At 31.9% G+C, this 15,521-nt stretch overlaps 1 pseudogene across 1 annotated transcript; it reads right to left on the bottom strand.

Moving 5' to 3' along the window:
• Positions 1–8,106: 8,106 nt before the first annotated feature.
• LOC143529277 (serine/threonine protein phosphatase 2A 55 kDa regulatory subunit B beta isoform-like) lies at positions 8,107–14,155 on the bottom strand (annotated as a pseudogene). The gene is made up of 14 exons (XR_013134627.1): positions 13,880–14,155; positions 12,123–12,226; positions 11,904–12,002; positions 11,696–11,815; positions 11,074–11,280; positions 10,762–10,853; positions 10,381–10,499; positions 10,133–10,256; positions 9,914–10,037; positions 9,159–9,227; positions 8,995–9,086; positions 8,840–8,917; positions 8,696–8,762; positions 8,107–8,606 (listed from the first exon to the last, which is right to left on the bottom strand). The product of XR_013134627.1 is annotated as a serine/threonine protein phosphatase 2A 55 kDa regulatory subunit B beta isoform-like (transcript).
• Positions 14,156–15,521: the final 1,366 nt, after the last annotated feature.

The following is a 15,521-nucleotide window of genomic DNA, read 5'->3' as shown; positions in this document are numbered from 1 at the left end:
AACAAAGTTTTAAAGGTTTTAATACTCTCCATAATTTTAAACTCATTTCAAAATCTTTTCATATTTTTTTGAAGTTTTCAAATTAACCGATTTAATTTTCATTTTTGTAATTATTCATAAATTAATTAGTCATATAGTAAAATTAGAACATATTTGATTTTAATTTTTGTGATTTGACATTAACTAGAATAAGTTATCATATTTTTAATATTCAAAAACTGATTGTCAAACTAACAATACTTATCATAATTGTAATGTAATCTTACTTTAATTTACGTGAATATTAGTTATTAATTAATACTAAAATAATAACCGCGTTATTTTAGAACACAATATTTAAATTGACATAATTTCTAATAATCAATACTTAATATATCATAAATTAAATACCGTTTTATCATCATTTTTAAATATTATTCGGCACATATGATTTAGTGAATATTATTAAACATTACAACTTTTCATAATTTATTAATATTATTATTCCCATAAATCAAGATATTTCAAATTATTTCTATCTTTACATGACAGACCAAATTTAAACTTAAATTTCGGTCACTTATAAGTTTACCATCCGATATCATATTCTTCATTGACATTCCATCATAACTACATCCAAATTTCAATATTTACGCTACAACCATGTAATTTTTTCAACGAATTATTAATGTACATTTCACTTTGTTTTTCATAAATTAAATTAATCACATATTAATTTCTTATTGTTATTATTTATAGTAGATTCAATTGATTATAAGATTCCACACCCGAAACATAATTTTCTTTTTATATTCACCGTTTTAAATTTGGTTATGTATGTTTATTTTTTTTTTAAATTTGTGTTTACAAAATATTAATGTCACTAAATTTCTCAATAATATATAATAAACACGTATTATATTTTTATCCATTTTAACTAAAAAGTTTCTTAAACATAATATAAATCTTCTAACTATAACATCCAAACAATTTGATAGTTTAAGTCTTCATAATGTTTTCAAAGAATATTAAAAACATTTTGATAATTTATTTTCTGTACGTTTATATTTTGTTTTCATTGATTTTGTATCATATTTTTTCACATTTAATTATTTTTAAAGTCAACATAAAATTTTTAATATTTTAAAGTTATTTGAAAATTCATTTATTGTAAAACATTTTAAGTTTTCCAAGTTAACAAAATATTAATGTCAGTGATTTAAAAAATTTGTTGCAAGATTGGTAAAAAAAAATTCATAATTTTTTGAAGTTGACTAATTCCAATTTTTTATATTTTGTAACTATTTTGAAAACATTTCAAAATAGGTTGTTTTAAAAAGAATATTAAATTTGTTAGGTATAAAATATTTCAAAATGGTTTAAGTTAGAAAGATGTTTTATGTTATCATTTTACTTTGTTTGTTGTTGTATGTTATTTTGTTTTAATAAAAACAAAAATTTAATAAAAACAACTTTATTAATGTTCAAATGTTACTCATTATTAAATATGTTATTATGATATATTTAATTTGGATGATATTGTTTTATTATATTTTCAGGTGGTGAAGCAAAATGAGTTTCTTTTGATAGAATGTTTGAAGAAGTTGATGGTGGTTTAATATGATAAGAACATGGTTGTGTCTTTTGTTGATGTTTTTTGGTTGTTCGATGTACATTAACTTATTGTAACTTTAAGATCTAGACAATGTAAATGGTTAAAGTTTTAGTCTGAAAGTTTGAAGAAGTATTGTGTTGCTTGAATTTGTTGTTTAAATTTATTTGTTGTTTTACCCTTATCAAAACAAGGTTGTGATCATGTTTGAGAATGGACAGTATAAGAATTTTAAGCCTAAAAAACTATTGTCATGTGATGATTTGATCATGCTGAGAGAGCTTGACATGTTGAAGTTATCTAATGCAAGAAAAGAAGTTGCACATCTCGATTTGAAAGCGGAAATGAGTTTGAAGGTCAAATGGTTAGAACAATGTTGTAACTATGAAAGTGATATGAAGATTTTCCACCCGCGTGTCACGCAGGTCTATTTTCCACCTGGGTTTGTTTGGTTTATATTTTATATAATCTGCTATTGTGTTGTAACAGTTTTCAGGTGTGTTAGGAAAAGAGATTTTCTTTTAGTTGAAGTTTTCAATATGTTGATGATGGTTTAATAGCAAAGAACATTATTAGTTATTTTGTTAATGTGTTTTGGTTGTTATGTTCAAATTAACTTCCTGTAATTTAGAAGTTTTAATATTAAGATAATGTAAATTTGTAACTTTTTGGTTGGTATGGTGATGCGTTTAGTGACAATGTAAATCTATCAATTTTAATAGTTAAATATATATTATGTTTGTTTAAATTGATGTTTGAGTTGATTATGTTTAGTGATATGTTATTCTACCCGCGTGTCACGCGGGAATATACCCTAGTTTCAATTGTTTAAACACAATATTTCATCAAAGGATAACCAAGAATTAATCATTATTTCAACATAAAATTACCATATATTATTTCAAACCATCAAAAGTTATCAAGTTTCATCATAAGTTAAAGTGATATGAAGAGTTTAGCTCATGATAATAATGAAATATACATCAAAGTAAAAGAACATATCATTCATAATTAACTTTAAGATAATCTAACCCAAGAACAAGCTAGATGATTCTCTGAATGCTTAGAACCCCTTCTTGATGTTGTATGGATCTTCAAGAGCTTCTTCTTGCCTTCAATCTTCTGGAATTATGGTGATAAGGGAGTGTTTTTGTGTATATAATTCGGTGTGTCAAGAAGAGAACACAAAAGACCAATTTATAGGCAAACTGCTTGCAGGGAGGCACAGGGTATGCCAAATTCAGCACAACCCATGCTGTCCCCAAATCTCTGACAGAATATCTCTTGTACTTGAAGCATGTGCACACATTTGACCATCGGGTGTGCCAAATCAAGCATGGGCTGTGTGAACCCTTGTTGGCCGACAACAGTACTTTTTGCTTCCATCATGTTAGGCATCGGGCTGTGCCAAAGTGGGCACATGGTTGTGCTTGACCTTGCTAGATGACAAATTGTACTTTTCTTTTTGTTATTTTGACATCAGGTTGTGCCTGAATGAGCACACGGTTGTGCCTGACTAAGCATTGGGTTGTGCCTTCCTGGGCATGGGGCATGCTTTGCGCTGGAAGTTCATTTCATCGCCATTTCTTCTAGAAAATTGCTCGTTTCTCTTTTATTAGCTCGTTTATCCCTGGAAATTCAAATTAAACAAATTAAGTATCAATTCCAACTAAAATTCCCAAGAAATACCACAGATTGGAGCGTATTTGATGTTAAAAGATGTATAATTTTGTGTACATCAATGTGCCTCTTTCCTTTGCTTTGTTTAAAAAATAGTTTGAGTTCTTGTGTACCACACTCGATTGTAAAACGAAAATATACATTAGGGACAATGTATAGTTTAAATGTGGTGAAAAACGTTAATAACGTCCTGGGTTTAATTTTTTCTTCTTTAAAAAACAATGGAAAATGATAGAAAAGTCGATGATTGTTTTCAAAACTAATATGTGTGTGTGTGTGTGTCAGATAATAAAAGACGGAAACACACTTAAATTGGTATGTGTCGGTAGGCTCAACTCTTAAGAATGAAAGGACTGGTTGTTGACTTAATTGAACCTTTTAATTGCTTTATTTTAGTGAGAAACATCTTAGGGTTTTTGTTTGCGTAGCTAAGCTAAGCCTGTGAAATGACTGGGATGAAAGGTCGGACCAAACTCAAGCCTTTTGTTAGTTTAATTACCAAAAGATATTAATTTTCTAAAATATGAATAGACTGTTGTACGGTGCTTGGATAGGGTTAACATTAGAGTATACTAGATGGCCTATGATATAAACTAAAATGAATATACTTTTAGTTTAAGTGGGTTAATGCTTCACGACATATGGTTTTATAGCGTTAAATCCTGTATTGATTGGATGCTTCGGGGTTCTGAAACTATGGGTCTTTATGCCGTTTGTCATCTTGGTAATTTGTATTACCTAAGTGGTTTACAAATACTAAATTGAGCTTAAAAGCTAAACCCGCAATTACTGCTGCCTATATAAAACAAAAGCTTACACAACCAATGCAAATCACTTATTTAAAATAGTGATAAAAAATCATAAATGATCATTAGGTACCTCATCGTACACTTAAACAATTAAGTTGATCATTTCCCGTTGTTAGCCACACGTTGTCCGCTTGGACGATTTCAGAGACATTCTTCGTCATCTTAACACCTCTCGATCATTATTTCATCCAAGGTTTCATCTTTTCGACCCATAATCGAGCTAATTATGATTTAGAGGCAGGCTAAACCACTCTTGACCACTTCAGGTGTAGGGTTACATATGAACTGATATTATATGAACATTACATCAGTGGCGGAACTAGACTTTTATAATTGGGGGGGTCGTAATCTAACTCATACATAGACGATCGTATATTTATTACTTGTTTTTTTTGGGTGACTGGCTACAACCTCTATAGTGAATTTTACTTGCTAACGATAAACAATAAGACAGGTATTTTACCGATCAATTTTTTTGAGTTTTCTACGAAAGTTTATTATAAAACATTTATACATTAAATTAAATCATGTATCAAATAGAATAGTAATAACGTATTTATATAAATCATAAACAATAGAGAAACAAAAGAATTTATATAATTTCAGTACTAATTAAAACAAAAATAATATCTTATTTGAAATTTTTTGTTTGACTTGTTATCTCTTAAAGACTAGAGTGCAAAAAAATAGACAAATAAATATGAAATAGTGAGTGGGCCAAAGAACATTTTTAATAAATAATAGTTTTTAGCTTTTTATTAGATCTTGAATTTAAAAGCCCAGTTAGTATAACAACAATGAGCTCATCTTCTCTATCGCTTCATCCACATGTTCCAAACCTAAAAACAAACCAGCCGCACTGCCATAGCAGTTGCCGGAGAAAAAGTTTATGGTCGTGTTACTTTATCTCTTCTATTTTCTTTCAACTATGGAGATTATTGAAGGGTCAAAGCATCAATAAATGTAACTTTTAGATCTTGGCTCGGTATAAAATTTGATCGGTCTGAGGGTGGCCGGAGGGTCCACAGACCCTCCTGACCCCCCTGTAGTTCCGCCCCTGCATTACATGTATTGGGATTTAGTTTTGATTAATCTTTTGGTTGATTGAATCTATGTGTTTATTAGAACCGATTAAACAGCTGTTTTCCTAGGACTTCCGTTTATCGTCAATGATTTGGTTTTGATCATCAACATTTAGGATTAAGTTCTTATCGTCATTGAATCATTTGCCATTGGTCATTGATAGATGCTATGTTTTAAATTAATGAACTACTAATTAGGTAGACCGTGTTTAGTTGTGTCAATTCTTCGGATTAGGTTTTGTGAATCATCATAACCAAACTACTGTGTCTAGTAATTATTTATATATTCTAACAAACGAATCGTGCTATGTGATTTCTCAATTTGTATATATTTTTGTCAGTCAGGTTATTGCATATCCCGATCCAGAAGTGTAGTTACTGTTTTCTTAAATAATTTTACAACCAAATTAATTTTCAATCTGCTTGACATCGTCTATCCGCGTAACATAATTATATTAAACAATAAACTCGACTGACACTTTCTACTGATTCCTTGTGGATTCGACACCTTAGTTGCCCTTGCTAGTAAATGTAGTTTATAAATGTTTTTGATTGACCTTTCGATATCGATTAGTGTATTGTTTTGAACAAGACAATTTTGGGCTTAAACTTTACGGGCCCGATGGGTTTTAAATCAAAGTTGACTAGTCTTGTCAGAACTCAGACAGTCACAACATGTTATTGGATGGTGAAATCCATCAGCACGATTCCAAAGTTGTCGCCTCAGACGGTTTTTGTAGGGACTTTCATGGAATGTTTTAACAATTTGGGTTAAAAAGAGTTTCTCTCTCTATTTGGACCCTTTTAGAAATTCCCCATTGGAATAGCTGGTATTGTCGTTTATTTGCAAATTTCACTCCATTTTTTTTACAATGGTCTTTTTTTTAATCCCACAATAAAATCAAAGTATTTTTTATCTTTAATTTAAGTACCATAATGTTAATTAAAAAATAAATATAAAAATTGTGTTGTGTTGTTATGTTGTATAACATTTTTGTGCTGGATTTTTTGTACTAGATTTATTATGTTGTATTTTTTTGTTAAATTTGTTGTTTTGGATTTTTTAATGTTGGATTTTTGTTTTGTACTATTTTTCGTTGAGAAAACACGTGGGTGAAAGTTTTGGTCTTGAGTTCTTAACCAAGAAAGAAAAAGAAAGAAGAGAGAAGGATAAGAAAGGGAAGGGAAATGAAGAAATTTTTTTTAATTAGGTGTGTTTTTGAGTTGAAAGAAAATTAGAGGAAATGAAACGATAACTATGTCATCCTTAGTAATCATCCAATTTTTGGAAGGATAACTTATTGGAAAAATACATTAATATAATCTCTCTTAACTCCTCATACTCATTTTCTTTTCATCCTAAAAAAACTCAAAAACACCCATTTTTTAACAATCCTTAGTTTCATTTCCTTTCCCTACTTTAAAAAAACTCTAGAACAGACCGTTAGAGCCAACATGCCTTTTAATTTTGTTTATTTATGAAGGATACTGAATGTCATTTTTGTAATTTTTAAGCAATTTAGGCAAAACACTTTTTTTTTTTTAATTACGTACATTACATATTATATTACTATATTACATTACGTATTACATATATTACATATTAAAAAAAATATACTTCTGATATCATATGACATATTACATACATTACATATTATATTACTATATTACATTACGTATTACATATATTACCTATGATGACGTACAACATATGACATATTATATATGTCTGATATCTAATATGTCAATATTACAATAAGTTATTTTGCTTATTATATATAGCACTTCTGTGCTTGGTGTTGGTACTGTGATTACTGATTACACATTAAGAAAGATGTCCATGGAATACCTCTCTCTAAGCGCTTCTTTCATAACCATTTTGTTGGTTACTTCCACAGGTAACTAGTTCTATTCCGTCGTCGTCATCCATTCTCACACCAATTTTATCTATTAATTCTTAACAATGTTTTTATAATATTGAAAATAAATTATATATTGTAGCTTGGCCATTTCCAACTCCAAACCAAGGAAGTTCTTCATCAGCATGCATCCCACCTGATGATAACTATTGCACAAGGCTTTGCCATACTAAAGATGCCTACTGTGCTGACGAAAAGACATGTATTTGTCATCCTGTTAAACCGTCGCAACGTCCTTCAAGATCATCGGCATATGGTGACCAGTTATCGTTCAAAAACAAATGTGAACCTCAAGTTTGCGAAATTTCCTGTAAATCGAAGCACGGTGTTTGTCAAAATGGCTTATGCCGTTGCTATAAATAATAGCTGTGCGCCTAACTTTAAATGTGTATTGTGATGATAAAAGTTAGTTTATGTGAGTGGCTTAATAACATTTAAGTGAACTTTCATAAATGGTGATTACATTTTAGCTTCATTCTCTTAATTTTCCTTTTTTTTAAACGTTAAATACTATATTTTAACAATTTATTAATTATTACTTTTCAATTTTTATATCATACAATCAAGTATTATTTTTTTAATGTTTTCAAAACACATCAAGTTGCGAAGGTGCAACGACATCAATTCGATCAGTATCGGTTAGATTCGTAACGGTAATGACAATAAACCAAAAAAGTAAACGTATAAAATAGTAATAGCACTCTTATAACTTAAGATAAAAAAACATATTAAAAACGATGTTCAGTTGATTTATAAAACACACACGGTACGGCTGGGAGTCGATGCAAATTCGGCTGGTATCAGGTTAGGACACTAGGTTTGGTCGGTATAGTATGGGCACTAAATTGTTGAGTTAGGATAAAATAGAAATGTATTCTCTCATGATATGCATATTTCTGTATCTACATAGTTTCAGTCTTAAAAACAAACAATAAAAACGGCCATAAACAAACCAGATATATCATTTAACTCACAACCTCGAACGAAAAGAGAAAAATGAAATGCAACATACTTTTGGTACATAAAAAACTGTATATGGTAAAAAAAAAAGGATGAATTATGAATATATGTATATATATAAACATGATGTGAAGAAGAGCTAAAACTATTACATCTTAAACTTTAGGACCCTAAATTCCACATATTCATAAAGGTTGTAGGAGAGCTACAATTTGAATCTTTCTTCCTCACTTCAACCCAATACAAAAAAGGAAACCAGTTATTTTCCAACAAAAAAGTAAACCAAAAGAAATAAACGTTGAACCGTAACCTATGCCTTTTCTGAACCATTTCTAGCAGTCCTCTGTTGAGTTAGCGCAAGAAAGAAGCCCTCTTAACTGGGCTGGCAAGTAATGTTTTTGAAACTGTTACGGGCCGAGTTGTTTTCAGGCATAATACATGTACAAGCTGTTTGCAGCAGCACAAGCAATAGAGTTTTCACTAGGATGCCATGCCAGGTGGAGCAGCTTTGTTGTGAAATCAAATGAATTCCCGTTTGCGTCAGTACCTGTGCTCTCTCCTCCTCCTGTACAAACACAGTTTTCTTTTATAGTTATTAAACCCGTTTGAGTGGGTTGAGCCGTGCTGGCCCATAAAAAAATGAAGAAAGCTGACCTCGTCTAACTGCAGGGTGAGGCTGCTTAAGGATCTCATAGGCCTTGAAGGTGTCTGCACTTGTTTCCTACAGTTTTTATTTGACAACACTCATCTTTTCAAATCACATTGACAAAAAGTAAAAAATAAAATAAAGAATATTACCTCATTGGGTTTCTGGTAGCTTCCAAGGTAGTAGATTCATTACTGCCAGGATCGCACCCGAACACACGGAATAAATTACTGAAAAGTATATAAATGTGACAAGTTAGTGGGTACCAAAACAAAAGGTGGGGGTGGGGGTGTGGGTGGGCTATTACCTGTAAGAACCAGTTGCAACTCGCTTGCCATCGCCACTCAAACAGCATTCAAATTTATCGAATATTGAATCGTTTTCGTATAGATCACAGAGCTGAAAGTGAGCAATTTAAAACATCAATGCAAAAAAAAACTAAGGGGTAAAAGTTGGATGTATCATGCATACTTTAGGTCTTAAATGTTCATGCACTTGGAATGTTGAAACTGGACCAGAGTCCATGTTGATGTCCCATAGCTGCATAAACCATAGTATTAGAAAAATTAGTTATTCAAAATCAGAGCATTTTGGATATTGGCTAAATATCTAAAATGCCCTCGGTAATTGCCCCCCCCCCCCCTTTTTATCAAATATCTGAAGCTAATAAGCCTTTCTAAAAATCAAATCGAACCTGTTGGTCAAGTTTCCTTTGTTTCCTTCTTTTTGTTAACAAGTGCAATAGATCTATGCAGTCAATCTCGGTGGTATATCGATGGTATCTCGGTTATCGGTCCTCATGTGAAATATCGGTCAAAATATCGGTCAGAATATCGGTACCGATAATATCGGCGATATTGACCGATATTTCACCGATATTCCCGATATCAATATTTTAAGTCTTAATTTTCAACTTTTAGTGTTTAATATTGTTTTTTTGAGTCTTAATCAGTTCTTACTTGCTACAATTGTTAGTGTTTTGCAAGTTAGAAAAGGATAATTTGTTAATAGTAGAAGAGTATACTGAATTATATGTGTAAAAGTGCTATATATATACATTTTGCATGATATTAAAATTACCGATATCCCATCGATATCTCACCACGATAACCGATATCTCAAATATCAGTCCTCGACCGATATCCGATATTTTTCCGCATTAACTGCTTAGCAATAGATGAAAAACAGAATCATCATAACTTGGCAAAAAGGTTAACATCACAAACCTTAAGGGTCATGTAATCACGGCTAAGTATATATCTTCCATCCCTTCCAAATTTAATATCAGAAGTAGAGGCTATTATCTCAGTGAAAAATGATTTAGAAGCAGGTGCTTCGTGTTCCACAAACCTGTAAAAAGAAATATATTATAGCTTCTTTCTATACTATATATAGAGGCTACAATGAAATTAAGAAAAGCATAAATTTGACAAAAATAAACTAACAATTTAGAATGTGTATCGCATAGTGCCGATTGACGCAAATCAATAAGGCGAATGGATCCTTTTGAACTGCTGTAAGCTAGTGTGCTACAATGAGTAGGATGAAACTCAGCACATGTAATCACCTCTGCAATTACAGTTGATTAATAGTTGAGGTAGGTAACATAAACAATAGTAAATTGAATCTCCTCCCAATAACAAGGGCATGTATTAAATTGAATGTTAATCAGATAATTTTTAAAAAACTGTACCAGTAAGATCCTCCATGTTGACAGGCTTAACATCCACGATATTGAAACTCTGATTGCTAATTTCCAAATTCCAAAGGTTTATCCGAAGATCATCAGCTGAGATGAATGTTTCGCCATCACTGATGCATACAAACGAATAACAAAATGGACATCAGAACATCGAGTAATCTAAGGTTATAGATCTTTTTTTTGTTTTGACCAAACTGCCCCTAGCCTTAACCAACCTAATTAATATAACAAGGGGTCACCATGAAATTAACAACCTTCTTCCCCTTTCATTCCCGGGAACACGGGTAAAAAAAATCAAAGCATTACATTTTCTATTTCTTCCACCTCAAGAAGAAGCAAAAGATATATTAAAGTAAGAATAAAATACTCAACCTGTTAGTTGCGATCGAGTTGATATGGTAGTCATGTGCATGAGCATACACTCTTCTACATTTGGTAGCAAGACTGGTCTCATTATAAGTCACCTACAATGTATGTTTCAATTTTGAGTGTCAAAGTATCAAATCATTTGAAAATATAATCAAATGAAATAATCAAAACATAGACGGGCCATTAACAGTATTAAACGGAGAGTCATTAGGCTTTCACAGCTATTGGTGGTATATTAAGATGAAGAGAAGAGTGTTTGTTAAATAAGGCAACAAATGTATGAAAAAATATACAGCATGAGTCGAGTAACATTACCACAGGTAGACGCAGTGATGGGATGCCACCTGGCGGAAACTTGAAGTCATTAATCAAATTTGAAGAAGATTTATCTTTGTATCCCCCATTTGCAAGATGAGAACCAGTATTTGAGGAAACACTTGAACTGCCAATGTTGTTCTTTCCAACAGCTTTAGAAGGGTCCATGTTCATGCTTGCAACTTTCTTGATTTTCTTCTCTTGAACCTGTGTAATGTGAAAATAGAATGCCACATGACACTTGCATTGCCGAATAACAATAATAATCATAAAGAATCCAGTGTAAAGAAATAACCACATATATTTCTCATGAATTATATTTATTACCCTTAAATTTAAGCATACATATACTAACCTTTATACCAAACAGTTTCCTGATGATTATATCACTTGTTAGAAATGTCTTTTATTATTATATAGTATCTTCTTGAATTTGTCAATTATTGACGTTAGAACTTAGAAACATGTGAAAGGACAAAAGAGGGCTTGAACATCTTAGTATATCAAATTCATATTTTTATGTTACCTAAACCAATTGACCACTATTGATGATACATTAATATAACTTGATAAAACAAGAAATGCCACTTGCTAATTTAGTGAAAGGAAATAGAGTGGTTACCTTCCAGAACTTAATGGTTTTATCATTAGTCGACAGAAGAAAAAGGGCGCTATTGGCTGTTTGAGACCATCTAATTTTGTTAATTTTCTCCTCAATCTCCAAACTCTTTAAATAATCAAACTGAAAGAATAATTGGAGGCGTAGCATGAAACAAGATATCCATACGCCAGGAAAAAAAACAATGATATGATAAGAAGTTCAGAGAAACCTCAGGTTCGTGGCTTTGAAACTCAGTTTTGTAACGGAACTCTGGATGCTTGCTTGTAGAATGATCAACCTTCTCTAAATCCCTTCTACTTCCGCCATTCTACAAAAATGTTGAATATGCACAAGTAACAAAAAAAACTTCAGTGTATACATTAATCGAATCATAAGTGCAAAATGGAAAACAATTGTAATATATAATACGATATACGCTGGTACAAACCTCTTTTTTATCAGCTCTCTCAAATAATACCACCCTGCCCCCACGATCACCAGTAGCAAGATGATCACCACTTTTATCAAACTCGATTGCTGAGATGATATCAACTGAGAGATAAAGTGCACAACGATCAGAACATGCAATCAGAATCACAAACTTTTGGGAGTTTAGAGAAAAATGTTGAAGAAACAGAATAAGGGCGGTAAACTCAACAATAATACACATGGTACTAGATTATAAAAGTTGGATTTGAAAACACGAGATACATAGATAACATACTACACAAAGGTAACAAAACTATGTAAATAATAACTGTTGCTTGTTTGCTTAATTGCTTCAGAAGAGATCAAGCCATCAAGGCATTAAAGTGTGACAAAGGAAGGGAGAGATATCCAAGTTTTAAATTTTGGCATGTGTGAACTAAACATTGTTTGTCTAAAAGAAATATATTATACATAGTTGCCATCTAATGTTATCATCCTACTTGGCATTTGCTCACTTAAAACATATTGGGACTTAGCTACTTATTTAACATAATCATATCCACCACTAGAAATCAATAATCATATTGATGTGTCTTAATAACTATTAACCAAGAACGCATCTGCTACATTCCTACATTAATGCAAATTTTCCAACGCCCTACATCCAGCTGACAGTCTACCCCATATCATATCAACACAAGATACCTGGCAATTCTTTTGCATTGACTTTCTGTCAGGTCAACTTTACTTTTTAAGGATGCGAAAAACAGTGGAAACCATAGTTATTAAAAGCCCTCGCTTCTTGCGCCTAGGCCCATTTTTCAGGCGATGCTCAATAAATGCGCTTCTAGTTCCTAGGCGAGCACTTCGCCATTGTCTAGGATAGGAACATGAGAAGATAAAAGCCGAGCAAAAGAAACGCAAGCAGTGCTATTGAAACTTAGATCTAGGAGAGGTCAAAGGAATTACATCCAACATTTCGTTATTTAAGTTCTGGAATTACATTTGAATCGTAACTATTTTAGAAGTTTTGGTACTAATTAGATGATAAGAAATGTTATATAAAAGCTTTTATTTATTTTATTTAAGTGCGCTTTTTTTTCTCAGGCCCTCGCCTTTTGAGGCCTTGCGCCTAGAGTGCCCTAACACATTTAATACCTATGGTGGAAACTGGACCAATGTTCCGAGTCGAAGCACGTGGAAAGCCTGTATCAACTAACCTTAACAACTACTAAGATACATACTTCAATAAACATAAAAGCAATAAGGGTGGCAAAACACATATCTTCATGCATATGTCAACTGCCACAATGTCACGAAACCAATGCAACAACTATGTGATTGATACAAACTTTCGAACCTATTGTGAGATTATGGAACTGTTTGATTGGGAAAGAATATATAATTACTACAATTATATAGAAGCACATGAATAATGAACCTAATTCATCTATCAAGTAAGACTAGAGAACCAGGTAACAACATTATAACATTGAAAAGAACGGTTAATGACGGCAACTTGATCCGAGTAAAACCACATAATTTCTGTTTAACATTCATCTGGTTCAACAACTCTCACAAACCACAACTATTAACCTGCTCTAATTGTTAAAATAATCACCAAATAATCATTAATTCATCAATCCGCTCAACAGATCAAAAGCATACTCATCCAAACCCTAAGAGGCTAATATACATATCCGGATCCACATGACAACATAATACGGAATTAACTAATTAATAATAATAATAATAATAATAATAATAAAAGTTTACCTTCTTGTACTTCTTCACCGGCGGTGCGTTCACCAAATACCTGAGAGAATTTCCAGTCAAGCGCCGGCGGTGGCCCCGCCGGAGCTGCGGCGACATTTTTTCCGTCAGCAACGTTCATTTCCTCTATTAATTAATTAACAAATGACCAAAATAGCCCTAAACTGAATCAAAAGACGAAGGCGTGAATTGGATCGATTTTGTTGTGATTAGCATTTGTTGGATCGTGATCCGTGAATAATAATAACAATAATAATAATAATAATAACAATAATAATAATAATAATAATAATGTGGCATTTGGAGGTTGAAGATTGGATTGGGATTGAAATTCAGACAGTGGCTATGGCTTTTTTTTCCTTTGTTTGTAAGCCGGAGGGATAAAATCGGAACAGATGATGATGAAGTCACCAAACCCTGTTTTTCTCTTGTCTTTTTTTTTTTTATTTGTCTTTGAGAACTCCTTCGGTTTAGTTTCTATATATGTGGTGATTTTATTTATCAACATTCATGTCATGTATAGTGTTTAATTATGAAATTTTACAATATTAAAAAAAAAGTATTGGTTTTATTAATCTCAGATATAATCTTTTGATCGTTGTAAGTTCAAACTAACGAATTGGTCAATAACAATTTCATCTTTTATCATATTTGGTTTTAACGTTTCGCGACTAACATAATTCTAACGGCGTTAGTTACGGGTCGTCAAAAACGCTTTTGTCCGAAAAAATCACATTTGTCGCAGACCAATGGAACAAATACGTTAAAAGACGGGACCGTTAGCAGCCAACTCGTTAGTTGGGACCAACATCGACCAACATATGATGCTCGGGAGAATATATATAAAAGAAAAAATTAGTCTAGCAAGACGTTAGAGCCACAATGTGTATAAATACATCCAAAATGACACACGAATAATCTCATAATCAGTTGCCAAATAGAGTTTTATCAGATAAACCAATTAAAGTGTTGATGTTATGCTTTATTCTTTATCGTACTATAAAAGAGTTATTTAAGATTGAATATTGATTATCAAGAAAGCTTGGGGTTTTAAGCTTTTGGTTAATCCTTTTTCTAGCCATTTAATTGCTTCTGTCTAGCATTAGGTTGTCCATGTACTTTTATTTGTATTTTGGTTTTACTCTAAATTTTTACGGGATTCAATGTATGGGGGCAGGGGGCGTGTGTTTTGATTTGGTATTTACATGTGTAGTGTGCTATTAGAGTAGTAAGGTTTTTACATAAAGTGGCGAGCCGTGGTTAGTGATACAAAGTGATAAGTAAGGAAAGTTTAAAATCGTATAGAAACATGCCATGAATTAACTAATTTGCTGATAGACACTCATTTTGGGTGTTTCAATGACAAGATATATATGTGTTTTTACAAACTTAATGACGTAAACGTGACAAACAATGTATTCATCTGCAATATAAGAATTACAAACCATTAAAAAGTTAACCACACATTAATTTCAAAAGTTTAGTATTTTTAAAAATTGTCATTTAGTTAACATAGCATAATTTCATCTAGCCATGTAAATCAGGTCAGACCCGGACAGAACCACAGGAAGAGTTTACCCGATTAGTGGAATTTAATGGAACATGAAAGCGGACAATGAAATTATAAAAGGGCCGGGTAGAGTGG

This window comes from Bidens hawaiensis, unplaced genomic scaffold (genome assembly GCF_021521415.1).
Source record: "Bidens hawaiensis isolate Kalapana, Puna unplaced genomic scaffold, B.hawaiensis_p1.1 tig00008515_1, whole genome shotgun sequence".
Lineage (NCBI taxonomy): Eukaryota > Viridiplantae > Streptophyta > Magnoliopsida > Asterales > Asteraceae > Bidens > Bidens hawaiensis.
This window is presented reverse-complemented; position numbering and strand designations above follow the sequence as displayed.